We start from the raw sequence: 16,678 nt of genomic DNA, 5'->3' as shown, positions 1-16,678 counted from the left end.
TTGTCTACATACACTGAGGTGAATTCCAGACAATTGTCCACACACAGTTCTCCCTTCCCAACTCAACCTGGTCCACTAAATTATAGTATGCATGACCATGACTGCTCCAGGATTCCCCTTCTTCATGCATGAGATTGTACACATTTTTCAACTCCTCTCCTACCTATCCTCACATCAGTATCACTATGGAGCACAGTTCCTCCCCCCCCCCACACACACACACATACATGAATATCCAGATTTTCCACTCAAAACCAGGAACTCCCACTTTTTTCCCTCCACATTAAAGTTCTGAGGCAATGAAAAGGCCCAGATTTGGCACCAATCATCCCATTCATTGTTAGGACAGCTTGCTGTGAAAACTAGTAAGACCATTTCATTTGGCCCTTGAAACTCTAGCCTCAAGGACTAAAGCTAATGTGAAGGCTTTTTTTTAAAAAAAGATCACATTCAGTGAAGTAATAGGTTAACTTGTTAAATGGACCTATAAGGAGACTTGTTAAATTTATTAAATTTATACACACTTTTCTCCCACCATAAGACCTAAGACTGTTTACAAAATTTAAAATAAAATTAGAAATAAATGTTTAGCTTAAAAGGTAGTATTTAAAAAGTTAAAACACAAGGAAACTTCAGTTCTGTTAAAAAAACAGCCACTGAAATGGTTGTCTCACATATCCTCACAAAATGTGCCTTTGATGATGGTGGAACTGAGAAAATCCCTTCCCTGCAGATCTTAAAGCACTGGCCAGTTCATCTAGGGAGATACAGTCCTTTAGACAGTCTGGACTCAAGTCTCTGTATGGCTTTAAAGTTCATGTCCAATACTCTGAATTCTGCCCAGAAGCAGACTGGTAGCCAGTGAAGCTATTGCAACAGGGGATTCATGCAACCCCTGTAACCAGTCCCTGTCAACAACCTGGCCATAGACTCCCCCCTCCATAACTGACATCCTCCGGCCTGCGAGGGAGTTGACCAGGCAGGCCCAGCTCCATCAGGGTTAGCCTGGAAGAAGAAACTCCTCCCTCCATAACTGTCATCTTCCAGCCTGTGAAGGAATTGACCAGGCAGGCCCAGCTCCATTAGGGCTAGCCTGAAGAAAGAGACTCCTCCCTCCATTACTGTCATCTTGCACCCTGCGAGGGAGTGACCAGGCAGGCCCAGCTCCATCAGGGATAGCCTGGAAGAAGAGACTCCTCCGTTCATAACTGTCATCTTCAGACCTATGAGGGAGTTAACCAGGCAGGTCCAGCTCCATCAGAGCTAGCCTGGAAGAAGAAAAGCCCTCCCTCCAGTCCATTTGCCTTGGTCCAGGCCTCAGAGGGAGAGAAGAATGCTGGACCTGATCCCCTCCCCCCCTCACCATTCCCTTCTCCTTTTGTGTCATGTCTTTTTAGATTGTAAGCCTGAGGGCAGGGAACCGTCTATTATCCCCTCTGTTGTAAGCCGCCCAGATTCCCAGTGATTGGGCAGCTTATAAATAAATCATATTATTATTATTATTATTATTATTATTATTATTATTATTACTGCTTTGGATTAGCTGAAGTTTTTGAACAATTTCCAAAGGCAGGTCCACATACAGGATGTAAGAGTAATTGAAATGAAAGGTAATCAAAGCATATCATTGTAGACAGATTGGAATTCTCAGGGGAGGCTCCAGTAGTGCACTAGTTTTAACTGTGCAAATGCACTCTGGCCACTTCTGAAACATGGGCATCCAGGTTCAGATCTGAGTCCAAGAGTACATTCAAGCTTCAAACAAAAGATTTCAGGTGAAATGTAACCCCATCTTGTTCAGGCTGAATCTGGAGTTTATTGCACCGGCCCTAAAACGGGCCCGTTGTGTTCTAAAACGTATGCACGCAGGGGCATGCACGGAACAGGATGGGGCTGAGGACGGCATTTTACCGCACACTGGAACACCGCCTTTGCTGCCAGGCATTCCAATTGCGTCCCCGTTCCGTTCCAGAGGGCACCATTTCTGAGAACTCTTTACAACAGTTCTCAGAAATGGTGCCCTCTGGAACAGAACGGGGACACAATTGGAATACCCAGTGGCAAAAGTGGCATTCCCGTGTACGGTAAAATACCATCCTCAGACCCATCCTGTTCTGTGCGCGCCCATGTACGCACACGTTTTAGAACACAATGGGCCCGTTTTAGAGTCGGTGTGATAAACTCCTGTATTTTTTTATCTGCTGCATGAATGACCAGCAGCACCTCTGTCTTGTCAGGATTAAGTTTCAGTTTGTTCACCCTTATCCAATCTATTACATACAGCAGACACTGGTTTAGTACAGAAAGAGCTTCCTTGGCGTTAGATGGGAAGCAGAGACAGAGCTGGGCAGTGGTTCTCAAATTGGGGCAGGAATCTTGAGGGGGGGTTGCTCAAGGTGGGCACTGTATCAAAACAAACAAACAAACAAACTGTAGTACTGTACCTTCATAAGCCTTCTAGCAAAGAGTTCTCACCACCTTTCAAAGCAACAAATCCTAGGATCCCAGAGGACAAAGTCATGACATTAAGGGCAGCACTGTATAAAGCAGAGCAACTGAGGCTCCATGTAAGAGAGAGAGGGGATGAACAAAATGCATTCTGGCAGACTTCCTTTTCTCTTGATATGATTTTGAAGGCTTATGTGGCTGATGTAGCAAGAAGGAGAAGACAATAATGGTGGGTGGTTGAAAGTTACCATTTTAGCTTCCCACAATGCCCAGAGGACCATGACCAAGCATTGGTAGAGTGCTCTGCAAGGTGTTGGAGAACTGAAAACTACCCAAGGATGCCAGGTGCTGGTACCAACTCCTAGGACTTCAATACAGTCATAACTTATGAAAAGCTAGAAATACTGTACATGAAATTACTGTGGAGAAAGCAGAATGGGAAGAGTTTTGCTTCATCTTTCATAATACAAGGATCAGGGGCACTCACTAAATATAAATTGTGGGAGGTACATAACAAACAAAAGGAATTAATTTTTCCACACATCATAACCAAACGATGAAAATCTTGAGGGCAAGATATTGACTGCGTCTATAGACAGCTTTAAAATGGGATTAGACAAATTCATAAAGGGTAAAGCTAAAAATGGCTACTAATCAGGATGGATATATATTACCTCCTGTATCAGAGCAGTATGCTTTTCTCTACCAGTTGCTAGGGAACAGAAAAAAGAAGTTTCTATTGCATTCATGTCCTGCTTGTGGGCTTCCCATTGGTGTCTGGTTGGCCATGGTAGGAGCAGAATGCCGAACAAGATAGGCCTTTCGTCTGGTCCAGAATTGATCTCAATATATTCTTATTCTTACGATAAGTACCAGTGGGGGGGGGGGGGGATAAGAAAAGAAGTTTGACTCTGATTTTAGAAACTACCATCAATCCCACTATGCTTATTCATTTTGGAATCCTTCAAGAGTGATTTAGTAAACCTTGGGAGAGATTTGTGTTGGCTCCACCATACCATCTATTCTAAAATGACATCCTTTTCAGGTGTATACAAATGTGCAATGTCAAAAACTGATAGACTGGACAAATGAACCACCGATACTTTAAAGAATTTTAGAACAGTACCAGAGTTCAAGGGTGGCACAGGTATTTACATTACAACATACAAAGTGAAAAGGTGGGAGAGAGGATGACAGCATGGAGCTTTAAAAATAATGAATGGTTTGCTGTGCTCCATGTGAAAATGAACTGTCATTTTAGTTAATATTCATTACAAATATTATCTGTAATTTAAATAAAAATTCATCATCACTCACCACAATTCAGAAAAATGTAACCAAATAACACTTGTGCCTGCTCAGATCAGAAATCCATCAATGACATAAACATACATCTTCACAGGCTTTGCACAAGGACTATCCATTACCCCCTTGCACAAAGCCCTCCTCCCTGGCACAACCATGGCTTCAGACTGCTTAGAACACCTTCCCATGGTGAGTCAGCAGCTGGCAAAAAAAACAGTCGCCCGACTCGGCGGACAGACAGTTTTGCCGCTAGAAGCAGCTGGAACTACAAGCCCCAGTGTGCACTGGGGCTTGCTCCGGCTCCCTATTGGTGCGCGGAGCGGATGGGGCGGTCCCATCGCTCCGCGACGCTCTGGGAGCCGGGCTCGTTGGTGCGGAGCTTCTGGTCCTCCAGGGCTGCCCATTGGTTGGGTGGCCTTGGAGGAGGGGCTCCGCACAGCATGCAATATGGGTGGGGCCTAGGCCTATTTTAGGCCACATTGCCGGCCCCAGCCCTCAGTTGGCGCTTGGCTTCGAGCAGAGCGGAGCCAAGCTGAGGAAGGGAGAAAGACTTCTCCCGCCCGCCCACCGCTGTTTTGTGGGTGTTTTTTCGTCACAACTTTGGCGGCAGCATAGGCCAGGATCTGCACGTTGTTGTACCAGGGCTATGGAGCTCTGGTTTGGGAGTCAATAGGTACCCGGGGGTGAATAGGGCAGGCGTTTGGCCATTGCGGGGGCCAGAACGCGGGAGCGCCTCCCGGTGACTAGGGGCTTAGTGAATTTGTGAACGCAAGACAACGTTTGCGGTCAAGATGTGTTCCTTAGCCCCTAGGTCATCCCAAGCACCTGGTGGGTGCCAGGTTTGGATAATCAGACAACATCGGGTTGTTTGATTTCACAGATCCTGACCTTATGCTTTGTGCCAACCCTACCAATTGTTTGCAAATAAAGTAGTGACCTTACTTCCAACCTGTTGTATTGTGGTTATTTGACAGCAACATCTGAGGCAAAGGACAATGTCACCCTTCCAGACCTCTGGCACAACACTTACAGCATAACATTGGTGGTCCAGAGGGCCGATAGCTCTTCCTTTTTTTTTTAATGACTGTCTACATATAACTGAAAGATGCCCAAGTGCTTATCCACCTTTTTGACCATTTATTGGTTGTGAAGATGTCCCATGGCACAATCATGCTTCATTGCACAGGCCAGGAACCAGAAGCTCAGCAACATGACACTACTGGAGCTTTACACTCCATTATCTTTACTTTTTATACTTCAGTCTGCCATCCAGCTGCCACACAAATTCTTTAGCTTTTAATTTGACTTCACCTGGACAATCCATCAAATACCAGACCATCCCCTGTAAAACAGGAAACATGACTATCCCAAGGAGCAATCTGAATCAACTGGGAAGGTGCAGTACAAAGAAGTTATTGATATACTAACACATTAACATCAACTAGATTAGACTTAGCAGCTAGGAGTAACTGAAATAAAAATGAAACTAATGAACTACCAACAGTAGCAGGATTTATCAACAGATATACTAGTGAGAAGGCCCAAAATTCATAAACCTAATAATTTGATTGAATTAAAATAAAGACTGTGTTGGTAGACTTCATATGCTTCTTCTCAGTTGCTGGTGTTCATGATGATAGATATACTGTATTTGCATCACAACTGATGCCCCAAGAAGATAAATACGTTTTTAAGGAGAAATTTTAGGACTCCTAGATTTGAGCATATATTTATATGCCTATTTGTCTGTATACCAGTGAGACTTAAGACTGCAATCCTTACATGTTTACCTCACAGAAAGCCCCACTGAACACAGCAGGACTTATTTCAAAGCAAGCAAGCCTATTTTGCGCAGTATGACTATGATAAATTTAAGTCTATTCTAGAACAATGCCATTCATGTCCCTAAGACTATTCTAGAATAAATAAATTGTAAACAAACAAATAAATAAAACAGCACAGTTTATCAATGTTGTTTTAAAAGGACACAGCCAAGGTAATTTATTGCATAAAATAGTAGATAAGATACTGCAAACAGCTAAGACTTTTCAAAAGAGAACATAAATGGCTCTAAATGTATAAACTTCAGTTATTCCCAGTGTTGCTGTGACAGAATACACACACAGAGAAACATACACACATATACCTACTGCATGCTGCCTAGCCATACAGCTTTTAAAGGAAATTATTTGTCTTTCAGTATACAATTTATTTAGTCACTAAAATCTAATATAGAATGCTACAATGTTTGCTCAGTAATATCAACAAAAAACAGTCTAAACTAGGTTTGCTAAATTTATGATCTTTCACTACAAGATTTTTCACTCAATTAAGAAAAGAACTTTTAAAAATAAAATATAACTTCTCTTCTTTAGTACAACATTAATGATGTACAACACAGCTTCTAAAGTATATACTTAGAATCATAGAATCATAGAGTTGGAAGAGGACGCAAGGGCCATGCAGTCCAACTCCCTGCCATGCAGGAAATCTCAATCAAAGCATCCCCAACAGATGGCCATCCAGCCTCTGCTTAAAAATCTCTAAGAAAGGAGATTCCACTACACTCCGAGGGAGTTTGTTCCACTGTCGAACAGCCCTTACTGTCAGGAAGTTGTCCCTAATGTTGAGGTGGATTCTCTATTCCTGTTGCATCCATTACTCTGGGTCCTAGTCTCTGGAGCAGCAGATAACAAGCTAACACCCTCCTCAATATGACATCCCTTCAAGAATTTAAACAGGGCTGTCATATCACCTCTTAACCTTCTCTTCTCCAGGCTAAACATCCCCAGCTCCCTAAGTTCAATGGAACTTTTATGTATCTTTGGAATGTTAGAAGCTACATGGTTAATACTGTAACAACAAAATCTCTCTCACACATAATTGCATGCACAGCAGAAAAGTCTGCCTCTATTATGGCTCATGGAAAACTATAAGATGTTAAAAACTCATACTCTTATATTAAGCACATTAAACATGCATGGAAAGAGCATAGACAGTTCCGGAAAGATGAAGATGTTTATAGGACCATATAAAAAGCCCTATCAAAACTTCCCTACTATGTTTTTTGTCTGCCTTTGCAGAAACAAATTACTGGGGGGGGGGGGGGTGTTCATTCCTGATTAATTCTTTCCATGTTAAATTTAATATTGCCATTGTTGTTGTTGCTTAACTGCCTTTATGTCGATCTGCTGATGAGACATCTCCAAGACCCCCTTGTCCTCCACTGCTCTGCTTAGGTCCTGCAAACTCATACCCGTGATCTCCCTAATAGAGTCCATCCATCTAGTATGAGGCCTTCCCCTCTTTCTATTTCCCTCCACCTTACTTGCATTATTGTTTTTTTTCTAATGATAAAGTTTTGTCATCTTGGCTTCCAGGGAAATCTCTGGCTTGATCTGCTCTAGGACCATTTGTTTGTCTTTTTGTCTGTCCAAGGAATCCTCAGCACTATTCTTCAGCAACTACATCTCAAATGAATGTATTTTCTTCCTATCTTGTTTCTTAACTATCCAGCTCTGACATCCAATGGCTTGAATGCTTCTAACTGAGTACTGAGTTGTATATCTTTGCATTTTAAGATCTTTTCCAGTTATTTCATAGCCACCCTCCCCATTCTTAATTGTCTTCTGATTTCCTGGCTGCAGTCCACATTTCTAGCAATGTTTGAACCCAGGTATGAGAACTCTTTTAGTATTTCTATTTCCTCATTGTTTAGTTTGAATTTATGTAAATTCTCCATAGTCATTATTTTTGTTTTCTTTGTATTCAACAGTAAGCCTGCCTTTGCACTTTCTTCTTTGATCTTCCTTAGTAGCTGTTCAAGGTCTGTGAGGCTTTCTGCTAGTATTACGGTGTCATCAGCAAATCTCAGATTAATGATATTCCTTCTTCCTATTTTCACTCCTCCTCCTTCTGGTTCCAAGCCTGATTTTCTTACAATATGTTCTGCATATAAGTTGAACAGGTAGTGTGATAAGACACAGCCTTGTCTAACCCCTTTACCAATTGGGAGCCATTCTGTTTCTCCATGTTATGTTCTGACAATAGCCTCTTGTCCTGAGTACAGAATCCTCATCAGGACTATCAAATATGTTGGCTCTCCCATGTCTTTAAGGACATTCTGTAGCCTTTCAGGATCTATGCAGTCAAAGGCTTTGCCGTAGTCTATAAAGCAGATGCTGATTTTCTTTTAAAATTCCCTGGTGTGCTCCATTAGCCATTTTATGTTTGCAATGTAGTCGCTAGTGCCTGTTCCTTTCCTAAACCCCGCTTGAACCTCTTGGATTTCTGTCTCCATGTATGGTTGGAATCTATGTTGCAAAATATTGAGCATGATTTTGCTTGTGTGGGAGATCAGTGCTATGGTCCTATAGTTGCTGCAGTCTCTTGTGTCTCCCTTTTTGTGGATGGGGATGTATATTGATCATTTCCAATTCGTTGGCCATCATTTTCTTTTCCATATCTGTTGACATATGTTAGTTTGTACTAGAGTTGACTCTGACAATGTGGATTGCAGCAGTTCTATCGGAATATCATCTGTTTCTCTTATTGCAGCTTCTACAGTCGGCCCTCGCCTTTCGCGTTCCGGACCCCCCGCGTAAGGCGAATTCTGCCTATGCTCAAGCCCCATTGGAAACAATGGGGCTCATGCACGGCTGCGCAGTGGTGCGGTGACGCGGCGGTGCGTGGAGCGCCACGGGCGTGTGTGCCCATTCAATTGAATGGGACGGGCCGCCCCTTCACCCCGCGTGCTCCCCACGGCTTGAGCGTGTATGCTCAAGACCATGTAAAGCACGCCCGTGTATGATGTGGGAGCACTGTACTTCATTGTTTAGAATTTAGAATACAGGCATACCTCAGCTTTAAAAGCAGCTGACAAAAGAGTTCCTTTTTACAAAGTCCTTTTATAACCGCTAATCCCCTTTTTTTTCTAGCTGAAAGTTTTTATCAGAATTGGGAAGGTGGGCTAGAAAACACACACACTCTTTGGTGCTGAGTTTAAGCAGCATGTCAGCAGTAAACTATGCAATAAGACTTCATCTTATAAACAATAGGATTCTACGCTAGCTCAGCCTGTTGTAGCTATGTGTGCCTGTCTACAACAGGAAAGGTAAACAACAACTGCCTTCAAAATTCCTTTCTGAGCAAGTGTGAAGAGCAGATCAGAGATAAAATGGGAAAGCAGATCAGCCTGTCTCACTAGGTATCCCAACATATTTAAAAAAGCAAAGATCTAGAAGTTTGGCCACAAAGAATCATTTTAAAAGTAGAGTGGGTTGAGAGAAAAATGGATGAATTTTGGAAAAACCTTTCTTTTCTTTCTTTTTAATCAATATTTGTATTGGTGAATAGATGAATCATTTACTAATAATAACATTGGTGAACGTACAACTAAAGAAAAAAGAGATAAAAACAGAAAAGTGAATAAAAACAGAAAAAGCAAAAAGGGACATATTAACATACTAAAAACAAAACAGAACCCTAAAACAGAATACTACCAACCCATCCACCCACCAAAAGTGCTAAACATATATTTTATATAAACATAAAATTGTTAGGCTTCCAACCCATATAATTTGAGGTTGATTACGTTTGTAATTAAAAACCTTTCAAGTGGTTTCTAGAAAGTTCAAAATGTTGTTTACATACACAAGGCTTACCTGGCCTGGTTGTTTCATTTTATATGTGCATATTGTTAGTTTTGAATTTTAAAAAATTGGCAGAAATAAACTCCCATAATCCCTAACCAGTACCCATGTGATCATGCTTATCTCAGTAGTAATCCAAAACATGTAGTGGTCACAATGTTGCCTGCTCTTTTTGTTAAGTTATACACATTTGTTTTTCAAAGAAAAGATATCTACACAGGACTCAAAACTGAGCTAAACAGTCAGAAAACAATGCATGCTATGGCCAAATACACTGAATATACAAAAAGGGAATCGCAGCAAAGATAAGCGGTTATTTAATTGTTTCCCTTTCTGCTACTAGCTATAAATCTTTTCCCTCTAAGCTGATATTTTCCCTTTGGTGAAAAAAAATATGGTGATCATATATCTTTTCTCCTAATGAAAAGAAAAGAAAAAGAACCCCACTTGTAATGAGATGATTTCAAACAAATGCTGGAAACATATAAGCCACTTCTTCCAAAACATAATTCCTCCACTCAGTGCTTTTTGGTTTGCCATTGCCTTCCTCTGAGGCTGAGAGAGTGTGACTTGCACAAGGTCATCCAGTGGGTTTCCATGGCTGATGGAGGATTTGAACCCTGGTCTCTCACAATCCTAGGACAGCAATCAAGTCACTATACCACACTGCCTCCACTTTAACTGTAAGAATGATTACACTGAGGGGGAGAGTTAGGAGGACTGTGGCAAAAGCAAAAATGCCAATTTTAGGCAGGTTTCCTTACAAATGGAGGAGTTTCAGGAGAAACCTTTCAAAGCTGATCAACCAATGTGAACATTTTCTCTTCCCAGCTAAAAGGGGGAAAGAAGATACAGTAAATGTACTAACATTACCTACTGGGCATCTAGCAGAAGCAAGGTCCAAGCAAAAATCCAATGGAACAGTTTGCTATAGAAAAGAAATCTGTGGCTAAACTTTGCTGATGTATAACTTGTGAGTTACTAATTACAAGCATTTTGATACAGCTGAAACATGATGCACATACCTTGTCTGTGCTCTTCCCTTCCACTTCAGAGGTGCACTTCAGAGGTGTCTTACTGTTCTGATTCACAATTCCTGCTTCCAGAAGATTTCACCCAGAACAGTTGGAATCACCCAAAACAGCTATGACAATGACTGATCACCAGAGCATTCCCCAAATATGTAGCAAGATATATTTTTTATATCACCAGGATCTGGATTTTTGTTGTGGTTGAGCTGGATGAAACCAACAGGACAAGTGAGTGGATAGAGAGACCTATTAAGTACTCACAATGCTAATCAATTGCCTTCAACAGCTATATAGCTGTCAGTTTTTGATGTATACAATTTTAACGTTGCCTAATGAAGTCAGAAAAAATTAACCAGACACTCGCAGGGCATTCTCCAAATCTAAAGAGCCCAGTGTTTTCACTGTCTTGTCATAACAATCGTTGATACAAAATGACTTACTGGATTACTCACTTCTTTTTTTAAACATATCCCAATATATACAAGAGTGCACTTTAAGATAATGTTGCACAGTTGAAATGCAACCATCAGGAGTAAACAATAGTCACTGCTCTATGCAAGATTATGAAGCCAGCTTTGAATCTGTGAAATATGGGTCCCTGTCATGGCCATGAACAAGTTATTGTCTCAGACAAAGTTCTTCATTTGCAAAATGTGAATATAGCACCTTTTTCTAAACATTATTGTTAGGGTAAAGAGGAAAAGAAATATAAAGCATCCCTCACACTAGAAGAGCAGTACAACAATTAAAATTAATGTTGATTATAGTACTGGGTGGAAAGGTAAGCATAAATACTCTTTTTTAAACATCTCTCCACTTTGATGAATATAATGCATTTTCACTTACAGAAACAGATGTAAAGAACTGGACCCATGTGTCCCATTCAAGATGAATTTCTATTTAATGGCTGCACAGTCCTCTATCATGCAAGGGTTTAAATTTTTTAAAGATGTCATAGTGAGGCAGTGAAATTAAAATTAAAATGAGAAATGTGGAATTTGAAATCAAAGTGTCAAGGTTAAGAATTTCTTTAAATTCAACATATTAAAGGCCTAATGGCTAACCACGGGAGAACAAACTCTGCACACCAGTCACTCCTAATAATTCAGGAAGAAAACAAAGGAAATATTAGCATGTTCTACATTGAAACTCACATAAAGATGTTATCTTGAACTGAAAACTGGACTCAAATATTTGTATCTGAAATCCTAGATCATCCCCTGGCCTACATGGAGCATTTTTCTAAAAATAATAATAATCTTCTCACTGATATTTTAAGCAAGCAAACATACTCCTGCAGTGAGCAGTTTGTATTCTTGACCAAAACCCAAAGGGGCTTCTTCAGTATAGCTGGCCACAGACCTACAGATGTTGGAGAGCTCTAGCTAGCACTTCTTGCAACTATTTAAAGCCATCTGCAATACATTATTTACCAACATCAAGCAAGCTGGAAGGCAATTTTGTCCATCTTGCTAAAGGTGTACTGTAGGATTTCCTATGAATTTAATGATTGGGTCATGGCAAAGTCATCAGGAGCCTTTTTGCTGGCTTAGGATCAGGTCCTCCATTACCTTCTAAGTGCTTGAAGAGTATAGGCAGAATATTAACAAACACTCAGATGGGCACCACTTGCTGCAAAAGCACAGGACGGTTGTCTACTGCAAGAAAGGGCTTCCTGGAGGCGTCTGGTCAGCCAGTGCTGGAACAAGACATTGGGACTGCATTGATCTCTTGAATGACTGAGAAGCACATCTTATATTATCTTAAGTAGCTTATGTTCTATTAAGTAGCTGTAGTAGAGGATTATAGTGGGTTACAATTGCCGTTGTACTAAAAACAAAAAGCTTATAATGTGTAGGGATTTTTTTTAAAAAAACAAACCATTTTCTACAGCCCACTGTACCATTTTAAAATATCAGCCCACAATATGGCAGATTAAACAGCTGTGAGGTAAGGTGATGCAGATCTTCAAGCCAATTAATACCTGCTTCATATAGCACGAACAGCCAAACTCTACCAAGACTGGTACCCTATGATGTTAATAATATGAATAAATAAATAGCTGAATATAGATACTGTGAGTCTGCAAGGACCCCATACAGCTATCCATACCAGGAGTAAGCACATTCCCAAACAGAAATTTGACAACGAATGCCTAACAATACACCATACAGGCCTGTTAGAGAGCTCTTGTTGCACCTTTGAGATTAACTGGAAGAAAGATGTTGGCAGCATGAGCTTTCATAGACTTCAGTCTACTTCATCAGATGTTATACAAGCCTGTTTGTGTTGTGCTATTTGTGCAATTAACAACAAATTCGTGCTACTGACAACTTTTTATCTCCTACACTGTTTTAATAGTTTGTAACCATACCCTGCAATTCCAAACCCAATTCGGCCCCACTACAGAAAAACGGTTCCTGTTATTTATGGACATACAAAGTACTACCATTTTCAATAAAACTTGCATCCAATGAGCTGTGGTTACAATGACAGCCATAATACCACTTAAGTCTAATAACACCAATATTAAGGATTGGATCAGGGGATTACCAGCAGTGCTATCTCCTTACTAGCCATAGTGGAAAAGCAGCTTTGGTTACAGAGTATTCTCACACACAAACTGCTGCTATATTTTAAAAAAACAAAAAACAAACAAACACATTTTTACACTGTAAACCTGCATGACATACATTGATAGCAAGAATAGCACACCAAAGATTCTTCATACTATCAAAACTTATTGTCGAACTTATTTGCATGAAACCCTAACAAAGTCACATGCCAAACTAATTTTAGCTTGTAAAGTCAAACTCATTTTAGCGCATAAATTTACACCAGCCAAAATGTGATGAAGGGAGGTATTCTAGAAGTGTGCAGTGCAGCCTTTAAAAATGGAATGGAAACAAATGCCTCAGTATGCAGCAAATTTGTTTAGAAACTACTTCAGCTCTGTCACACATTAGAATATATGGGTCCATCTTTACCCTTAGCTGAAAGGTATTTCCAAAGAAATGATTTAGGAGTTATATTCAGTTTAGAATGCTTAGGGTCACAGTGCCACCAAATGAAATGCACTCAGGTGTACTGAGCATGCAGGACACCTCCATACATTTCATTTGTTGGAACCCTGAATCTAAACACTCTAACCTAACAGTAGAATTTCTCCCCCCCCCCAAAAAAAAATATATGTTAATTATAAAGTTTTTGTGGCCATGTTCTAGAAGAGTTTCCTCCTGACGTTTCGCCAGCATCTGTGGCTGGCATCTTCTCTGATCTGGCAAAACGTCAGGAATAAACTCTTCTAGAACATGGCCACATAGCCCCCAAAACCACAAAAACTATGGATGCCGGCCATGAAAGCCTTTGACTTTGCATTAATTATAAAGTATTGTATTGATATCATTTTTACATATGACCTGCAAGAAATCTGTAAGATATTTAGTATTGCACATATCTTTTATCTTGTGTTTAAAAAAAAAAAAAAAGATCCAAAATGTAAGCTTAAAGAGAGAAGGGGGACGTATATCATGAAGTAAATATATTTTCATGAAAGTTCATGGTGATTTTAATATATCCTTCCTCCTAGGAAACACAACCAACTGCTGCAACAACTAGCCAGATTCCCTTCACCAGAAAGGAAAATCAGTATGTAAGATGCTAACTAGCCCCACTTGTTATGCAAGCAGCACCGTTTCATTTGTAGTTTAGTGAGCCAGCCATCTCTGTCGGGAAAAGTGACACAACATGCTGCATTATGTTGTTCGCCCAACACCAAGCGCTAACAAACCACCCTTGGGAGGGAAGGATTGTACAAGCGGGAAAAAGAAACACTTGTTTGCACCCAGCCAGAGTTACTCAGGCATTGGCACCGGAAAACACCACAGCTGTACACACTTGCGTGCGCGCTTGCACACATGCATGCAAGCACACCTTATGGGTTTGCCTCCTTGCTCCCTCTCCCAAGGTAGTTGCAATAATAAAACATTGTGTCCAGTTGTGTCATTTTAAATGAAAAGGCTGGAGGGAGGAAAGAAGCCCATTCCATATATATGTTATATTATTATATTAAGGGATATTAAGTTGCTGAACGATTTTGGTTAAACAGTTCTGCCAAGTATCCGAGTAAGAACAACACACACACACACACACACACACACACACACACTCTCTCTCTCTCTCTCACTTCAAGGAACATAAGCGCACATCTTTAATGGATGCTCCCCCCTCCAAATGTCTGTTTATCTTCAGATCATCCACCAGACTTCTTGCCCAGCCTTTTCCCTTTCAGATCATCCCATTTTTTGCAAGCAAAAAAGAGAGGGAGGGAGGGAGGGAGGGGGAACGACTGATACATATCATCTTTCTTCTGCCGGCTTTATTGCAAAGGTGACTAGGGAAGATAGCAGCTATCTAGCCCAGTCAATCTCCCTATCTAGCCTCCTCTGGGGGAGAACTGAGTGGGAACCTTGGCATAGACACCAACGCAGGATTTTGGAGTCAGTTGCCCATCTTTTGAAAGGCATTTAACATACCTTTTTGCCCCTCTATTAAATGGAAAAAGATGGTCGTGGCCTCTTAAAGGGGCCCTTTTTGAAGGGTCTTGGAAGCTAAGCAGGGTCAGCCTCGGTTAGCACTTGAATGGGAAACCAGCTGCTATAGGCTATGTACTTCAGAGAAGGCATTGGCAAAACCTCCTCATAGAATCATCGGATCCTAGAGTTGGAAGAGACGCAAGGGCCATCCAGTCCAGCCCCCTTCTGCCATGCAGGAGCTCTCTATCAAAGCCTCCCCGTCGACAGATGGCTATCCAGCCTCTGCTTAGAGACCTCCTCCGCTCTGGGCCCACAACAAACTCCAACTCCCCGAATTCCACAGCCTTGAGCCAGACAAAGAAGAAAAGCAGTGCCAAACCGGGTGATTCCTGCAGTGTGGATGCAGCCCCAAAAGAGGAGCCCCGCTGCAAAGGCACGAGGCACACAACTTGCAGAGAGAAGGGGCGAAAGGGGGCTCCCCAAGTCTCTGCATCCAAAGAGGCATGGCAAAGAGAAGAAAGGGAAGGAGGCAGAGAGAGAGGGAGAGAGGAAAACATGTCCCACTTCAGAGAAAGCGAGCGAGCGAGAGAGAGCTCAGTGCAGAGAGGGCGATTGGGAAGAAGGAGAAGGAGAAGAGGGGAGAGGATGAGGAAGAAGGGACGGGAAGGCAAGAAGGAAGGAAGGAAGGAAGGGACCAGACGCCCTGCTCACCTCAAAGGAGGACAAGGCACCGCAAAATGTAGGACATTCCAGGGAAGAGGGAAAATGGAGGCCCTTCCAAACACAAGCTCCAAGCCCTCATACCCCAACCCCCCGAAACACCAAGAGCGAGGCTCCAGACAGAGAGGACCCTTTGGGAAAGTCCTCCTGGGCGGGAGGAGGAGGAGGAGGAGGAGGAGGACCTGGCTGGCGGGGGTCACCCTCAGGAGGAAGGCAGCCAGGCAGCCAGGCAGGAGCTGTCCAGGCGCTGCCTTGCTCCAGAGCGGAGGGCATTCAGCTGCAAAGGGAAGAGGGGACTCCAGCGGGCATAAAAGCAGCAGCTGCCCTCCTTCCCCTGCTCCTCCCGGTCCCTCTTGCTCCCTCTCTCCCCCTGCCCTGCCCTGCCCTGCCCCAAAGAAAGCCCGGCCTTACCTGGGGAAAGGGCTGGGGCTGCAGGAGGGGGAGGAGGCTGCCCAGGTGCCCCAGACCAGAGGAAGGAAGGCTGGCAGCGGAGGCTCCTTTCCCTGCCCTTGCTGCCCTGGCACTCAAAGCCGGAGGAGGAGGAGGAGATCCAGAGCCAAGCCTGGGATGCCAACCGGGTCCTGGCCAAGAACTCTCCGGCGCCGAGGCTGCCTGCCTGCCTGGCCTTCCTCGCCGGGTCCCTCCTCTCCCTGGCTTGCCCTGCCAGAGCAAGCTGGGGCTGAGGGATGGCAGCCGCGGCCCTTTTTGAGCGGGAGGCGGCGCCAAGGAGGGAGGCAGGCTGGCAGGGAGAGAAGGAGGCTGGGCACCGGCAGACGCCTCGGGCCCCGGGGCGCCAGGCGGAGGAGACGCTCGGGGCAGTGCTACTCAACCTCATTTGGACTTCAGCCCCCAGAAGTCTCAGCCCCTTGCCCCCAAATGCTCAGGGATGCTGGGGGCTGAAGTCTCCAAAGGCCTGGCCTGGAGGAGCCAAGGCTGAGAAGCCCTGGCTTCAGGGGCTGCGCGAAAGGACCCCTCCCCAGGCCCTCCT

The 16,678-nt window shown here is 42.9% G+C and overlaps 1 protein-coding gene across 5 annotated transcripts in view; it reads right to left on the bottom strand.

Moving 5' to 3' along the window:
• Positions 1 to 16,307, bottom strand: part of LOC149321341 (contactin-4-like) — a 700,468-nt gene extending 684,161 nt beyond the window's left edge. For all 5 annotated transcript variants that reach the window (XM_089519801.1, XM_089519827.1, XM_089519837.1 and 2 more), the window contains exon 1: positions 16,102 to 16,307. The gene's annotated coding sequence lies outside the window, so the exon portion shown is untranslated. The remainder of the gene's footprint in view (positions 1 to 16,101) is intronic.
• Positions 16,308 to 16,678: the final 371 nt, after the last annotated feature.

The sequence above is a fragment of the Sceloporus occidentalis genome, unplaced genomic scaffold (assembly GCF_023333645.1).
Source record: "Sceloporus occidentalis isolate IW3139 unplaced genomic scaffold, rSceOcc1.0.p SCAF_1, whole genome shotgun sequence".
In the NCBI taxonomy this organism is placed as follows: Eukaryota; Metazoa; Chordata; class Lepidosauria; order Squamata; family Phrynosomatidae; genus Sceloporus; species Sceloporus occidentalis.
This window is presented reverse-complemented; position numbering and strand designations above follow the sequence as displayed.